The sequence below is a fragment of the Schistocerca americana genome, chromosome 5 (genome assembly GCF_021461395.2).
Source record: "Schistocerca americana isolate TAMUIC-IGC-003095 chromosome 5, iqSchAmer2.1, whole genome shotgun sequence".
Taxonomy (NCBI): Eukaryota; Metazoa; Arthropoda; class Insecta; order Orthoptera; family Acrididae; genus Schistocerca; species Schistocerca americana.
In genome coordinates, this window is record NC_060123.1 from 431,819,442 (window position 1) to 431,832,167 (window position 12,726).

The following is a 12,726-nucleotide window of genomic DNA, read 5'->3' on the forward strand; positions in this document are numbered from 1 at the left end:
GCCTCCTCGGAAATTGACAACGGAAGCATTATGCAGGGTATTACCATGATGATGACACACTGATATTCTCAACCACGTTGCCGTCTCCAGTAACAGACAGTTCAAAAATGATTAAAATGGCTCTGAGCACTATGGGACCTAACATCTGAGGTCATCAGTCCCCTAGAACTTGGAACTACTTAAACCTAACCAACCGAAGGACATCACACACATCCACGCCCGAGGCAGGATTCGAACCTGCGACCGTAGCGATCGCGCGGATCCAGACTGAAGCGCCTAGAACCGGCTAACAGACAGTTAACGTCTCGGTAATCATAATTACAATAGACCTACCTATATTTATGTATGTATGTATGTATGTATTTGTATTCGTTATTTGTAAGTGTGCATGTGAATGTGGCGCCTTGCTCATACCAGTCTGTCTTTAAGAGGAAAGCTCAATTTCGGAAATATATTCATTCAAATCTCTTCTGTATTAAATTTAATCTGTTCAAAGAAGAGAGGTACTTTAAGTTAATATTGGTCAATAAGGTGTTGAGGTAACTTTGTGGGCTAAGGTGCTAAGTATATCTGCCAATACGTTGAATTATGTATCAAATACACTGAAGCGCCAAAAAAACTGGTATAGGCAAGTGTATTCAAATACAGAGAGAGATGTAAACAGGCAGAATACGGCGCTGCGATCGGAAACGCCCTTGTAGGACAACAAGTGCTTGGCGCAGTTGATAGATCGATTACTGCTGCTACAATGGCAGGTTATCAAGATTTAAGTGCGTTTGAACGTGGTGCTTTAGTCTGCGACACAGTATCTTCGATATAGCGGTGCGTTTGAACGTGGTGCTTTAGTCTGCGACACAGTATCTTCGATATAGCGATGAAGTGGGGACTTCCCGTACGACCATCACAGGTGTACCGTGAATATCAGGCATCCCGTAAAACAACAACCCTACACTATTGCTGCGGATGGAAAAAGGTCCTGCAAGAACGGGACCAACGACGACTGAAGGGAATCGTTCAACGTGACAGAAGTGCAAACCTTCCGCAAATTGCTGCAGATTTCAATGGGGGGCTATCAACAAGTGTCAGCGTGAGAACCATTCAACGAAACATCATCGATATGCGTGTTCGGAGTCGAAGGCCCACTCTTGTATCGGTTACTGCACGACACAAAGCTTTATGCCTCGCCGGGGCCTGTCAACACCGACAATGGACTGTTGATGACTGGAAACATGTTGCTGGTCGGACGAGTCTCGTTTCAAATTGTATCGAGCGGATGGACGTGTACGGGTATGGAGACAACCTCACGAATCCATGGACCCTACATGTCAAGAAGGTGGAGGCTCTGTAATGGTGTGAGGGGTGTGCAGTTGTAGTGATAGGGAACCCCTGATACGTCTAGATACGACTATGACAAGTGACACGTACGTAAGCATCCTGTCTGATCACCTGCGTCCATACACGTCTATTGTACATTCCGACGGACTTGGGCAGTTACAGCAGGACATGCGACACCCCACGCGTCCAGAATTGCTTCAGAGCGGCTCCGGGAACACTTCTCTTGGTCAGGAACACCCTTTTAGGCAGTACTAGACTGCTTTTTATGTCCTCCTTGGTCCGTCCGTCATGAGTTATTTTGCTGGGTAGAGAGCAGAATTCCTTAACTTCATCTACTTCATGCTCACGTAACCTGATCTCTCGCTGTTCTCATTTCTACTGCTTCTCATTACTTTCATTTTTCTTCGATTTACTCTTGTTCCATATGCCGTACTGATTAAACAGTTCATTCCATTCAGCAGACCCTGTAGTTCTTCTTCTCTTTCACTCATGATAGCAATGTCATCAGCAGTTCTTATCATTTATATTGTTGTACCTTGAATTTTAATTCCACTCTTGGGCCTTTCTTTTATTTCCATCGTTGCTTCTTCGATGTATAGATTGAACAGTAGTGTCGAAAGACTGCATCTCTGTCTTCCACCTTTTTTAATCCTTGCACTTAGTGCTTTGTTCTTGTACGTATTGTACACTACCCGTCTTATCTTGCAACTTACCCCTATTTTTCTCAGAATTTCGAACATCTTGCACCATTTTACATTGTCGAACGCTTTTTCCGGGTCGACAAATCCTACGACCGTGTATTTGGGTTAGCTGTCTGAATTCCACTCCGCTCAACATTGTGTGCACTGCTGTAATTTTCGCACCATGCTATCTGCTTATCCATCTTTAAGATTTTGCTTGCTCATCCCGCCACCTTCTTCAGCCCTTTCACTCATATCTCCTTCTCATCGTCAACAAATTTAATGACGTTAACAGCAAGCCGTCGCGACAGGCTGCATCAATTTTGTACTCGCCCGTCATCTAGCTCATCCTCAATTTTCTTTTCCATTCTTCTGTATATTATTCGTGTCAGGAACTTGGATGCATGAGCTATTAAGCTGATTGTGCGATACTCCTCGCACTTGTCACCTCTTGCCGTCTTCAGAATTGTGTGAGTGATGTTTTTCCAAAATTCAGATGGTATGTCGCCAGACTCGTACATTCTCCACACCAGCGTGAATAGTCGTTTTGTTTACAAGAACAATGCCCATACGACAGTTTGCATGGTTGGAAGGGAGTGGGGGGGGGGGGAAGACATGTTCATATGGAGTGTTTTTAGTATTTTGGAGGTGACGTCTGAGTGGCCATAAAAAGTTCCTGGTCCGACTCTGTTAAAAACCTACGTAACACCAACTGTAAAATCATTTTATTGAAGGAAACACACCTAAATACGTCAATTTTTTCTTTCCCATACGATTATGTGAACTTCTGTCGACATCACTCATTTTTCAGCTTTTTCCAGAGCTGTGGCGTCCTCTCCTGTGTATCTTCCTACCTTCCTCCGTCCCCTTAATTTTTTGTACTCTCCGACGACGCTACAGTCGGAAGCGCTGTCGGAGATGCGTATCGAGCGTGTGGAGTGAAACACATGTGCCGCTATCGGAGCATCGCTTGTACGGCCCCAGGTGACGGTACTGTGTCCACACACGACACATGGCGGGGCGCACGTGTCCACCCGCGCCCAACACGCAGCACTCAACTTTACGACCCCTTCCGGTTTTAGCCTCTCTCGCATTACCACCTTTGTCTTCCCCGCGGGGCACCTCTGTTAACATCTCCGTTCCTAATTCTCCGCACGTGAGAAATATATCACGATGGTTGCTGTGCTGTCGCTGTGGGCGTATGCACTATGTACTTGCCACACTCTTTATTAAACGAGGTCGGAAGAATGAAAAAACTGAGTTCCTACGAATGCACTGTATCTTACTTTTCTCTGTTCTACTTAAGTAAAAAGGGTTATTATTATTATTATTATTATTATTATTATTGAGAGGTAGCATGAGCCCCCCCTCATATTTCTATCTTACGCTGAGTAATTCGATTTGGGGAAGTATAGCCAAGTATGGTCATTACAAGGCTAGTATTGAGAACTCCGAAGATATGAATATTTTCCTCTCTAATTGCAGGTGGTGAAAAGTTGCTATTGGTTCACACGCGCACTTCCCACTTCCCACGCAGCATCTCTCTTCACCCGGGTGGTCCGGTGACAGGCAAGTTCTGCTGATCTTGAAAGGCTTATGCCGACAGGTGTGAGGGAGTCGAGTGGATGCTTTCCAGACGCCGACATCGTCATAAGAGCGGGGGCAACACGCCCACAGAGGCCTGAAGGAGCTGCTGGGGCTAGAGATTCCGTTACTTAGCAGAAACACTTTCTGATGGGCTACTAGCGAGGCATGGTAACTACTTGTGTTCCCCAGGCAGTCTTGGCGGGCAAATTCCCGCGTTTTCTGCAAAATCATAACTGTGATTGGCTTGCTCAGGGGACAACTCCGTGACGTAGCAAAATCGGCGTAGAAATTGGCGCCAAGTATCTCCATTGGTGGAATAGTAGTGCTTCGGCAATAGAGTGGAATTTTCCGCCGGTTTTCGAGTTGCTGATTGGCACGTTTTAACCACGGCCACTGTCGTGGGGGCGGGAATGTTCTGTGTTCGGCTTGTACGGGTGCTTTTGGGTGAGTCAAGTCTCGCCTTTCGGTCGGAGTAGGTTACAAGACTCAGCTCTCGCTGCTCTGGACATATACTTTCATTTAATTTTAACTGTTTGAAGTTTCGACTTCAACGTAACTTTCCGTGTAAAGTTGGCAATTGAGCGTTCTGCGTACAAGCGGCCTATGTTGTTTGTCTTGAGTAGTTTTGGCTAAAGTTGGCTGTATCGGAGTTACTGTGTGACTTCGCTTGTTAAAATCAATCACTTTACCGTCAGTGATTGTGTGGCGAGCCTTGTTCGTCTCCCTCAGAGGCGCATTTGTGTTGCTAGGATGTCTTTAGTCTGGAAAAACGAGACCAGGATAATTTGTTTTCGGCTATGCTCGCGACATCATCATCATAACCACGACGGGACGTCGAAGCAACCAGCCATCGCCTCCGGTATACCAGATCGTGTCCTTGCAGTTACAAGACAGCTTGCTAATGTATGTCCGCAGCACCGGCAGATTACAGAATTATGCTATGTGATAATCAGAGCTCAGCAGAGCGCGCCTGTTCCTCTTTTCTAACGTGATTCTGTCTTGGGTGTTCTGCCGGCCGCCGGTGGCCGTGCGGTTCTAGGCGCTGCAGTCCGGAACCGCGGGACTGCTACGGTTTAAGTGGTTCTGAGTTCTAGGGGACTGATGACCTAAGATGTTAAGTCTCATAGTGCTCAGAGCCATTTGAACCATTTTTTTGTCTCGGGTGTTCATTGTCTGAGTTCTCACTACTGTAGCAGCAATTAATGTTGGGTTGGCTGGGTGTTTCTCTTAAGATTTGAGTTACAAGGAATTGGCTCCACGTACCACTTGGTCATAAATGTCACAAGCTAGTTTATGGACAACTTCACCTTCACAGCATTTATTTGAGTATCCAATTTGACGTATTGTAAATGTTTCATGTGTTTCGTTATTATTTTGAGTTTAGTCATAATAAATCAAATTGTTAAATTGGACAGAACTTTCATTCTGTAGATCGGTAGAGCAATCCTTTCATTTCTCACGACGTTAATGAAACTTTCCTTTATCAAATTAATTTCTATTAAATTAAATTACTGCAGGTGCCAAACTCTTTTCTACTCCACTTGCAGGGTCGATTACAGTCAGTTCACGTTTCTTCTTAATCCATGTGAAACAGCAAAAGTCGGAGTTAGAAAAGGGGGGGGGGCTTAGAGCATAATTTCCATATGAAGATTCTAGAAGAATTTAGTGTTAGATGCACTGCTAGCCCCGGCACCTCCCATTATTATTATTATTATTTTACACCTGATGCGTACGATGACACGAAAATCAGAAGCCATTTCTTCAGTCTAAAATGAATCAATGGGATTCGAACACGGAACCTTGCGTTATCCGCACATTGCTGTTACCGGCTGAGTTATGGCATGATTCCGGACTCGCTCCCGTACCTTTGACCAAGTTGCCTGGATTGCTCACTCGATAAGAGCTCCGTTTGCAAAGGGAAATGTTCCGAATACAAGTTCCGGCTTCATTGAAGCTGTGAGGGAGTGCCAGAATAGCTGGTAAGGTGCCTACTCTTTTAGAAATTGGAACTTCCTTGTTACAAAAATTCGTGAACCAGCAGTCGGTGTAACGCTAACTGACTTTGATAAGGAAAAATAAATTTGAAAGTATAGTCCACACATACATTAAGTTGCGCAACTAATGAATGGCAAGCATAGTAGGTCTAATTAAACATTAACGAATCTGAAAATCACTCGTATGATCCTACCTAACATACATAATTGTGATCAACTTTTAGCCGACCAGTGTGTAACGTTTATGGGGGCCAGCTTTCTGTAATCACAACACTTAAACAGGAAAATGACCAGCCACTAGCAATACATCTCCAAGTTATTTGCATCAAGGCATGGACTATTAGATAAAGACGATCACATGGACGGAATACTGCCTCCACCTTAGTTTTGTGGAACGTGAACTGTATAGAATCTGCTCTAGCAATTATTAACTCAGCCACTGACCTTAAGACTTACCTTCTCAAATGAAAAACTTCCTTGCAGAAGACAGGGTATTTATTATTATAAACAGTGAACACAATCTGAGAACTGCGTCACCTCACCATATTTACCATGGAAATGGAAATGAGTGTTTGGCGTCATTGGCCGGGAGGCCCATTGCGGGGCAGGTCCAGCTGCCTTGGTGCAGGTCTCATTACATTTTTTTTTGTTTTTATTTATTTATTTTCAATAAGGATCACTCTGTTAAAAGGAACATATAGACCATTTCATCGTAAAGTATGTGCATTACATAGTGAGTGGTGAGAGAAGCGTGAAGTTCATCATCAGCTGTCAAATGTGCACACCGACTGCACCCGGCACATTCCAACTTCGTGGGGGGTCAAGGAAGACTGCCTGAAGATAATTGGCAAAGGTTTTCCGATAGTGTGACCATCTATGAACCTCACTGTGGGCTTGCTGCAAGAAATACCAAAAGTCAAGTCGCGACGTGGCAGTATCCCCATAGAGTTACGCGATCGTCCAACCTTTGATCCAGATGATCGACTGTGATTTAGTCGCCGGAAAGTAGTCACTCTCCGGATGTAAGAAGGAAGCAGGTGTAATAGGTTGCGGGGTCACACGGAGGTAGCAAGCCACCATCTGTCTTCCTAGGAGCCAGACGTCCTCCACCGCGATACAAGTTAAGCGGTGATGGTCATCATCCACTTGGTGACATTTCGGGCATAGTGGAGTGTTCACTAGTCCAATTGCATGGAGCCGTTGGTGGGTGTTGAACTTGCCACAGGCGACGGAGAACCACAGTGCCCGAACGAAGGTAGGAAAGAATTTTTGGTGCACATGTCTCCAAATCTTCGGCCAATGCATCCAGGGGTGTTTCAGTTCAATTACATTACAACTTATCCGTCGTAGCAGCCAAACATAAAAATCCTTCGCGCATGGCGGTCTCGTGCGCGGAAGCTCGTCTCTGATATAACTAAGTTCCACGATAAATGTTGAGACATGCGCAAAATGTGGCGTAATGTTGCCCACCGCCACCGGAGGTGTGAGGGACGCTGGAACCAGGAGATCCAGTAGGCGGGATGTAAGGGAATCACGCCCGCTACGCCATTGCTTATACATTGTGGCTAGAAGGAGCGCCGTCGCACGGCAGTGAACATTCGTAAGTCCGAGTCCCCCCTTGTCCGTAGGGAGAGTGAGCGTTTCGTATCGCACCTTGAGGGGCGATCCAATCATCACGAAATAGCCTAGTGCTGATTGAAGTCGACGTCCGAGCGTGAGTGGTAGGGGCAGGATCTGCGAGATATGCACCATTCGAGAAACCACGTAAGTGTTCAGGTACTCGACTCGCTGCAAAGGATCAAGGCGCCGTAGGAGACGTTGTCGGACCATGGTACGTGTTGTCTGTAAAATACGTCGGTAGTTAACTGCTGCAGTATGTTTTACAGATGAGGTAAAGTCTATGCCGAGATAGCGGAATCGTTGCACGTAAGGAAACGGACTGATTTCTTCCGGCGTAAGGCCCCTTCCCACCGGCATTGCCGCCGATTTGTTCATGTTCACTGCACTACCCGCGATCACACTGTGGTCCAACAACAGTTCAAGGACCGTCTTCACCTCTTCCTCAGAACGAACGAGCAGCAGGAGGTCGTCCGCATAGGCACGACATTTGAAGGTGTAGCCCCGTAGTTCCATCCCAGAAAGAGAATTGGTGAGCCTCCCAATTAATGGTTCTAACGCTATCGCGAACAGCAGCATCGAATGAGGGCAGCCCTGGCGAATGGATCGTCGAATTTGAATGGGCCCTGCTATACGCCCATTAACCTGTACCAAGGATTGTGCGCCCCCGTAAATCCTTCTAATGAGACCAGTAAAACGGTCTGGAAAACCCATTTGTTCCAGTACAGCATACAGATAGTTATGGCGCACCTTATCAAAAGCACTGTCAAAATCAACCGCCACCATCGCCGCTTTAAGCCGGCACTCCTCCGCCAGCGCTATCACATCACGGCATTCGCCAGTAGCTGTTTGCACATTCACCGATCCACCCGGTGTCGTCTGTTCCGGAGAGAGAACGCTACGAATTAACATACGACATCGGGACGCTAGCAACCGTGCAAAGATCTTATAGTCGGCATTAAGCAGGGTGATGGGGCGATAATGTGTGACCGTAATTCCTGGCTTCGGTTTATGTACTGGCACCAGGAGGCCTTCCATAAAAGCCGGTGGAATAGGCGCATCGGAATTTAACATCTCGTTGTACATTTCCGTCCATCGCGGTGCCATTTCGTTGCGAAATTCGCGATAGAATTCAGCAGGAAGCCCATCAATGCCTGGGGACCGATTCAACGCTCCTTGTGCGATCGCATCATGTACTTCCTCACAGCTAATGGCTTCCAGTAAGGTTCCCGCGGCTTCCACCGTCAGTGTACGGGAGACGGACGTGGCTATACGGTCGAGGTCATCGAAAGAGGCTGCTTCTTCCCGATAGATGTGTTGGTAATGGTCGACGAATGCAGAGACAATGTCCGCTTGACGCGTCACTCTTCGGTCTTCGCGGGTGATTAACTCCCGTACCAAAACGCGTCATCGGTGCTTTCGTTCATTCACGACGTGGTGCATGGAAGGAATCTCGTGCCTTATCGTATCGTGACATCTGGCGCGCACCATGGTTCCCTGAAGATGTTTCCGAGCTAAAGCCACTAGTTTTATCCTTTTGCGTTCGATCCAGATGTCCTGTCCCGGCGGGCCATCATCCAGGTCGCGCAGTGCTGCAAAATAAAAGTCGGTGGTACGGCGGCGCCATTCTGCCATTTCCCTGCTATATGAGATGAACGTACGGCGAAGCGCCGGTTTAGCACAAGTCAGCCACCAATCAAGCTTCGTCGCATACCTTCCAACCCTTCGCTCGCACATCGTCCATGTCTCAAGGATCCGTTGACGGCATTCAGGATCATGTAGATGTTGAATGTTTAGTTTCCACGGGGCCTTACTGTTCCACACCTCTCTACGGGGAAGAAGCACCGTACAGATGTAAGCGCTGTGATCGGAAAATGCCAATGGCCAGCGTTCCGCGTCCTGGACATCATTTGCATGAGCCCGTGAGATATAAATGCGATCTAATCTGCTCGCCGAATGGCTTGTCACACAGGTGTATCCCGGTGCAGCTCCATGTCGTAATTCCCACGTGTCACTAAGTACAAGGTCGTTGACAACGATTCGCAACTCCTGGCTGATGTTTGCTTGCGGCCATTGGTCTTTCTGGCTGAGAACACAGTTGAAATCTCCACCAATTATTACACATTCAGAACGTCCATGGAATAGTGGAGCAATGTCTTCTGCATAAAATCGCGCCCTTTCCCGCCGCCGATTGTATAAGGAGGTGAGCTATTCGTACATCAGGTAGTATGTAGTGTAAGAGTAAGGAGGTGAATCTAGGCGCTCAGTCCGGAGCTGCGCGACTGCTACGGTCGCAGGTTCGAATCCTGCCTCGGGCATGGATGTGTGTGATGTCCTTAGGTTGGTTAGGTTTAAGTAGTTCTAAGTTCTGGGGGACTGATGACCATAGATGTTAAGTCCCATAGTGCTCAGAGCCATTTGAACCATTTTTAAGGAGGTGAACTATTCGCGCATGACTTACGCACTGCATGCACACCGTGTTTACTTTTTTAAATCTTATAAGTATTTTCATAGCTATTAAAAATTCACAGTCACTAATTTCCAGCAATGTATCTATGGGGTTATGAATTTGTATAGGATTAGGAAAAATTATTTTATACTTCTTATTCTTATTTAAAAATGTAGTGTATAAGAACATCATTCTTATTTAAATCATTATTTTCTGCTTTTTGGTCTTACGTTTATGAAGTTTTTCAATCAATATCTAACATTTTGATGCGATTAGAGGTGGTAAATTTCACGTTTATTTCAATTTCTCTCCACCAATATATTGCTTCCTCCGACATACATCTCGCGACAGATGTATGTCGTGGCTTTTCGAAAAATACCGAAGGAAAGTCTGTCGTTGCCAATAGCTATGCTAAGGTCCGAGTAATAAAGCTGACAATCGTTATTTTCTAATTCACAAGTGAAACTGATTTTTTCATGAAGGCTATTAAAAATTGCAAACAAATTCTCATTTCCTTCCCGGGAACCACTGCATAAGATCAAAATGTCGTCAGCGTACTGAGAATATGATAAAATACCCCACACAACCGGTCTCAGATATTCATTAATGCACAAACCGGGGGATTACTTATTACAAATTGCGAGACCTAAGTAGCCACCAATGTCAACAGCGGACTGCGAGGAACGAAATTTCCGCTACAATTTTCTGGAAGAGGCGAACTTAGCCGCGCATCTGCTGCTCCGCGGCGTGCTCCATCATCGTTATATTGCAGCTTAGCAAAAGCGGCGGCGGTTTTTCAGCAGCGGGGCCGGCGTTCCGCCGGTTTTACAGTACATGTTAATCCCGGCTCTTGAGACTCCGCCGCCTATTATGCGGCAGCGGCGATGCCAGAATCGCTGCTCCGCCAGGCGGAACGCGGATCAGAAGCGGTGCGCGGTCCGCATAAATCTCCCGGCGACCAGGTCCGCGCTTTTTACGCCCCGCCCGGCCGGCCGGACAATAATTTGGGTGGCGCAGGGGCAATTTCTCAGCGCACCTAACGAGCCGGCGCGAGCATCGATCTCCGCGGCCACCTGCCACGGCGACACTCTGCCCATTCACGCCGCGAGCCCGTGATGGATGCCGCGCTGTCGCTACTAATTGCTAACAGGGGGCACACAGCTGCCGGCCCGGCGGCCTCTCTCAAAGACGCGCCCGCCGACTCTATCCCCTTCATCGCCAGTCGTATTAAAATCTCTTCGAGAACAATGACCCTTCTTCACAGCTGCTCAAGTTCCGGGGGAATTTTATGTCGTTGTTGTGGTCTTCAGTCCGAAGGCTGGTTAGATGCAGTTACGCACGCTAGTCTGTCCTTTGCTAGCCTCTTCAAGCCTAAATAGCTACTGCGACCCACACAACTTGGACTCCCTGCACAGTCTTTAATCCGTCCCCCCTCCCCCCTAAAATCTCTTCCATTAATAAATTCACTACTCCTTGTTGTCTCAGTAAGTGTCCTATCAACCGACCCTTCTTGTAGTCCTGAGATCTTCCTATAGTTTATTTAAAATGGAATTAACACAAGTCTCACTATTAAACTATATTCTCAAATGCTTAACTTCTATGGATATACACTGACGGGAAAAAAGTCACAACACCAAGCAGGAGCTGTGCGACATAAACGGTAACTGGTAGGCGTGTTTTTACATCTGATAGATTGATTAGATGGGTAGATCTCATAACTAATGAGGAGGTATTGAATAGAATTGGGGAGAAGAGGAGTTTGTGGCACAACTTCACTAGAAGGAGGGATCGGCTGGTAGGACATGTTCTGAGGCATCAGGGGATCACTGGAGGGCAGCGTGGAGGGTAAAAATCGTAGAAGGAAACGAAGAGATGAATACACTAAGCAGATTCAGAAGAATGTAGGCTGCAGTAGGTACTGGGAGATGAAGAAGCTTGCACAGGATACAGTAGCACGGAGAGCTGTATTAAACCAGTCTCAGGACTGAAGACCACAACAACAACAGATTGGTTGGTTGATATGAGGTAAGGGAGTAAACAGCGAGGTCATCGGTCCCTTCGGATAGGGAAGAATCGGAAAGGAAGTATGCCGTGCCCTTTGAAAGGAACCATCCCAGCATTCCCCTGAACCGATTTGGGGAAATCACAGAAAACATAAATCAGGATGAAATTAGAATTATATATTAATACCTTCAGCTGCTGACGGGCGTTGAGATATATCAACGGGGACAGTTGAAAATGTGTGCCCCGACCGGGCCTCGAACCCGGGATCTCCTGCTTACATGGTAGACGCACTATCCATCTTTTTTTTTTTTATCCAATTTTTTTTTTTTTATTTGCTGGACCGAGACTCGAACTCGGGACCTTTGCCTTTCGCGGGCAAGTGCTCTACCAACTTTTTTTTTTTTATGAAGGAAGGTAAGAGAAAGGAGAAACAGAAACCTTTATTATTCACAAAATAAACATAGTACGTCCTGACACATGTTAACTGTCCTGGAAGGAACCTCGCTACCGTCCTACCATGCAGCATGAAATAACAACAAAATCAAAATTAGGCCACTTCCGGCACCCTAAAGAATAGTATTTATGGATATGAAAACAAAATTTGAAGTACATCCAATTGCTAACTGTTCAAGCGTGAGTTTTTCGGAGGTCGCATACTCGCATAGTGTTCTTAGTCGATCACATTACTTGGTCGGTTTCACAACGAAAGCACCGCCGCCCATCTTTGCGCACCCGGCACACCCCAAGTATATGGCGGGTCCGCAAATACCGTTACCAGGAAATTGGCATACCAATCCTTGTACTTTTGTAGCCGTAATAGTTTCGTGTGTCCATCTTGCAAGTATTGCCAGTAATCCAGGACGTTCAGTAAGTTCGTACGTGTGTCTCTATAGATGTAATGGACCGTCATACTTGTGATCCACGCCACTGCGTTCGTCTTATGACGCGGAAAATACGTTTCCTCTGGAAAAAATACTATGTCAGAACAGACTGCTGTATAGATAGTGCGCCGCATGAACGCTATTATCTTTCTTGCGAGAGTCCAGACAGCCAATGCCTC